We start from the raw sequence: 4,765 nt of genomic DNA, 5'->3' as shown, positions 1-4,765 counted from the left end.
CATCTCAGCTATGGGGCAAGCTTGAACAGGAGGATCTCAGTCAGATTTGTCTAGGATTGTGGTCTCAAGGAATGGGATCCAGCTGGACAAGCACTCCATTGCACAGGGCCAAACTACCAGAGCCTGTCTTTCCTTGCGTATTTGTTGGTTTCTTTTGGTTGTGGTTACGGTTTTATTTGGTTTTCCTTTGGTGTTTCTGTTTTTTCTGTTTAGGGTTTTGGGGGAGGAGTCGTTCACTTTTTGGTTTTTGGTTTCATTTGGGGTGGGGTGTGTTGTTGCTTTGTTGTTGCTTTGTTTTGGCTTTTGTTTTTGGAAGAGGCTCTTGTGTTTTGGCATGGTCTCTTCTGGACTGTGATCTTCCTGTTCACCCTTTCCCCATAGCTGAGACCACAGGCCAGAGAGCCCCTGGCTTACCGGTTGGTTGAGTTGGGATGGTGACAACTTGTGAGCCGGGTTCTCGGGTGCGGAGTTCCCAACACCTGGAAAGGCTCTCCACTCACTGCAGTAGATGGCCCCTGTGAAAAACGGGCCTGACCAGAAATTGCATAGTGCCATTGGGGTATCTCCAGATAAGGAAACTCTTGGCAACATTCCAAAAGCTCACACTCCCACTGTCCAGGTCAAGTAAGACCCCAACCAGGTCCAGAGGGATCTTCAAGTAGTGAGACACAAGTGGAGAAATGGTGAACAGACTGTCATAGGTGTTGGATTTCATAGTTAAGAGAAGAAATAGGTCCTGAGATTCATCAATGGGGAGGTCTCTCCCCACTGCCGAGTCCCTGCAGTCTCCTACAGCCCAGGTGGAAGAACCATTGGCACTGAGCTCCCAGTAATGTTTCCCTGAGCTGAAGACCTGGGCCCCAAAGGCGGTCGAGTTGATGGAGTGTTCAGCAGGATTCCCAAGCGCGTCTCCACTGGAGGCTCCAATCTCTTGCAGAGGAGCGGGCGGCTCATCTTGATTGTGGGCAGCCTCTCACAAGGAAATGCCCACTGGGTACCTGTTGAGTGTCTGCAGTACTCCAGGGACTGGAAGAGCACGGAGCTGTGGCCTCACAGGGCCAGGCATGAAGGCCAGCACTCCCTTACAACTTCCCAGTGTCAAGTCAACAGCCCGGAGAAGTTCCAGGTCTGGTTTCTGGTATGTCTGGATCAGCTCCTGGTAGATTTCTCTAAGCTGGAGCCTCTTCTGAATCATCTGGATCTCTATTTGGCTGAGTTGCCCTAAAACCTGTCTTCCTTGGCTGAGAAGTCTCTCTGAATGCTGCTTTTCCTCCTCATGGCATTCCCGACCCTGCATTGCAAAAACCTCCTAGGTGGTCCCTCGGTACCGGTTCACATAGCGAACCCACTGGACGATGAGTCTCCTGTTCTTGTGGATGTTCCTCTGGTTTTCTTGTACCTTGTTCCAGATGGTGGACATCAGCTTGCAAATGGCCTCCCGCTGTTCTTCAGCAGCCGTTTCCATGGGCTGGTAGCTGTGAGACTCGTGCTCCTGAGAGCCGGAGCACTGTTCACAGAGCAGGTCCTTGTCGACCTGGCAGAAGATTTACCTTGTCTCCTTGTGTGGGCCACACTTTTGTTTCTCTGAGCTCAGAAATCGCCAGAGGCTGGCTTTTCTGGCAAGGGCCGCCAGGCTCTTCAGAAGGACTTCAGACTTGAGGTCTCCCTGCTGCGTGGCCTCTTGGCAGGCAGGGCACATTCCCGGGAGGGTCTGCCTTTCTTCCCAGGACAGGCAGAGACAAGGTTGACAGAAACTGTGGTCGCAGTCTATGGTGACAGTGTCTAGGAAGGTATTTCTGCAGATGGCACAGCTGAGCTCCTTCTGGAAGACTTGCAGAGCTTCGCTGTCCATGTTTGAACCCAGGGAGCCGGGCGTCGCCGGCTCGCACCGCTGATCTTAGCTACTCAGGGGGCTGGGATCTGAAGGTCCGGCTTCCCGGCCTGCCCGCGCAGGAAAGCACGCCTGACCCCCTTCTCTCCTCCCTCCGATCAACCACCCAGTAATCGGGCGTGGCGCTGCAGCTCCAGTGGTACAGCACTAGCCCAGAGCCCAGAGGGCTCATTTGGGGTGGGGCGTGTTGTTGCTTTTTTGTTGCTTTGTTTTGGCTTTTGTTTTTGGAAGAGGCTCTTGTATTTTGGCATGGTCTCTTCTGGACTGTGATTTTCCTGTTTGCCTAGCAGGATACATAAATCAAGTTCTTTTTGCGTTCAGAATATTGCAGTTGGGTTGTCATGGAAGGGGTAGTAGAAACAATTAACAATTCTTTCAAGTTACAGAATCTTACAGTTAATTAGTTCTTTTAGTTTATTACTTAATTCTTTCAGCTTACAGAATCTTATGGTTTCTGCATGTCATAGCAAGAGCTCTTTGGTCCCCAGCCTCTCCTCCCTCTTTATTTAATTTATTAAAAGGCCAAAGATTGTTATACTACAGGTGAAGCAGGTATAAGGAAAACCATATCTTAGAAAAATCAAAATTTTAAGCAAGATTGGCATTAACACATCCCCCTGGAAAGCTTTACAGGATACTTTTCGAAGGGAGGGGATTTTTTATCCGGATCCAAACCCTATGCAGATGGGATTGCTTCTACAATCCCTACCGGCACTTTCGCATTGATCCCAAGACAGTAGATACCACTCGGTTCTACACTTCCATAGCTGCTGATGGCCTACATCTAGCCAATTTGGGTTCTGGCTGCCTTTAGAACTGCTGTTCTTTGTTGATCTGCTTGGGTAGTAGGAGATGGTGGCTTCTGTGCCTTCACCTGCCATTTGAGTGGCCAAATCTAGCCTATGATAATGAATTTGAAGGGGTTTAGATGCTAGGGAGTCAATTGGCTGTTTTACAAAGCTCATGATTCTATTGACTATGCATGGTCCTCTGGATACAATAATCAAAATACCAAACAAAGGAACTAGGAGGGAAAGGAGGTAAGGCAACATTCTATTTAATCCAGTCCAAAAGGGGTTATCAAACAATTCTCAGTGATGTTTCATCAAGACCTCCTGGAGGTTCTTAATCTTGTCTCGCACAATACCGGACTTGTTTGCATAAAAGCAGCACCACTCCTGTAAAGCCAAACAAATTCCTCCCTGTTTTGCGTTGAGTAGATCTAGTCCTCTTCTATTATGAAGTACTACCTCAGCCAGGGAGTCCATCTGATCCTGAAGGTCACTAATAGTGCTGGACAATGCCTGAACATCCTCTATTAACTGATTGGACAATTTGCCATAACACTGTAATGACACTACCAGTCCTGCTATTCCTGCATCTCAGGATGCAGTGATTCCCAATCCTGCCAGGAGGGGAATAAAAGCAGCCCGCTTATGTCTTCCTCCTACCATTTCTAGGCTGGGAATTGGCAGAACTTCACTTCTAGGAATAATGTCTATATCGGGGAGCAGAGAAACAAGTACACAAACTCCAGTCCATTTTACAGGGAGTTGGGTAATGGCCAAGTTGCCTCCACAGACAAGTACTTTTCCTACAGGAGGGCAAAGGGAAATAATAGGAGAAGAGTAATTAATTACTGCTAAACAATTGCTAAAAGAAATTACTCCTACATGTATATCAAAGGTATTATTCTGAGATTGGATAAAAAAGCACAAAGAATTAATAGGCAGAATTAATAGGGCTAAGGGAATTATTGCTTGGAATGGCAATTGAGATTGGTGTGCCCCCATGGCCATCAAAGGGGTTGCCAAAAAGGGAAAGTAGGAGGATTCCTTTATCTAGTAGAGGTCTGTGTCCTCTGTAGATGACCGCAGCAACAGCAAGACTGACATTTGTAGGGTCCACAGCAGTTTTGACAATTTTCTAGAATAGAAGAAAGGGTTTTTGTTCTCAGGGAGCTAGCCTTCCCTGGAAGGTGAGTTATCAATAGGTTTTTCGAGGTGTTCTGGGAGCCAACGAGCGGCGCCTTCTTTATTATCAAATATACAGGCTGATCCTCTTCCCCAGATCAGCACTGGGTCAGGGCCCTTCCATTGGGAAGTCAGAGGATCCTTCCACATAACAGTTGCATAATTATGAATAGTTTGGGGGTGCCAAAGGAGATCAGCTGCAGATTTTTCATTAATATCCAGTGTTAAAAAATTAATCACAACTAGAGCATGATGAAGAATATTTTTGGAGTTCCTTTTGTGGGAGAAAACTTTTGTGTTCATAACTTTTGAAAAGTATTTTTAAGGGTTTGATGAGCTCATTCAAAAATTCCTTGACCTTGACGATTATAGGGAATACCAGTGATGTGTTTTATTTGCATCTGGCCACAGGAATGTTGAAAATTTATGCCAGTATATCTGGGGCCATTATCAGTCTTAATAACCTTAGGCTTTCCCATAACTGCCATGCAGTGAAGTACATGGGTGATAACATTTTTGGAGGCTTCACCAGAATGTGGTGTGGCAAAAATAAATCCACTAAAGGTATCTAGAGTAACATGAAGATATTTAAGAGTACCAAAAAAAATGGAACCTGAGTAACATCCATTTGCCACAATTCATTAGGAACCAATCCTCAGGGATTAACACCCAAAAGGGATATGGGCAAAAGGGTAATACAATTCTGGCACTGTTTAACAATTTGCCGTGCCTGCTCTCTGGTGATTTTAAAAAGAAGACGAAGGGTTTGGGCATTAAGGTGATGTAGTGAATGAGCTTCTCTGGCGTGGGATATCAGGTCTTTTTTAGCTAAAAGTACCAATTGGGTAGCTTGGTCTATTGTTTCATTGCCCTTTGTCAAAGGTCCATGGAGGCCAGAGTG

General features: G+C 46.4%; 1 pseudogene; it reads right to left on the bottom strand.

The window, feature by feature from the left end:
• Positions 1 to 496: 496 nt before the first annotated feature.
• Positions 497 to 1,852, bottom strand: LOC150042145 (tripartite motif-containing protein 43 pseudogene; annotated as a pseudogene).
• Positions 1,853 to 4,765: the final 2,913 nt, after the last annotated feature.

Source organism: Megascapheus bottae, chromosome 37 (genome assembly GCF_031878675.1).
Source record: "Megascapheus bottae isolate mThoBot1 chromosome 37, mThoBot2.hap1, whole genome shotgun sequence".
In the NCBI taxonomy this organism is placed as follows: Eukaryota; Metazoa; Chordata; class Mammalia; order Rodentia; family Geomyidae; genus Megascapheus; species Megascapheus bottae.
Note: the sequence above shows the minus strand (reverse complement) of the source record. Positions and strands in the feature narration are given on the sequence as shown.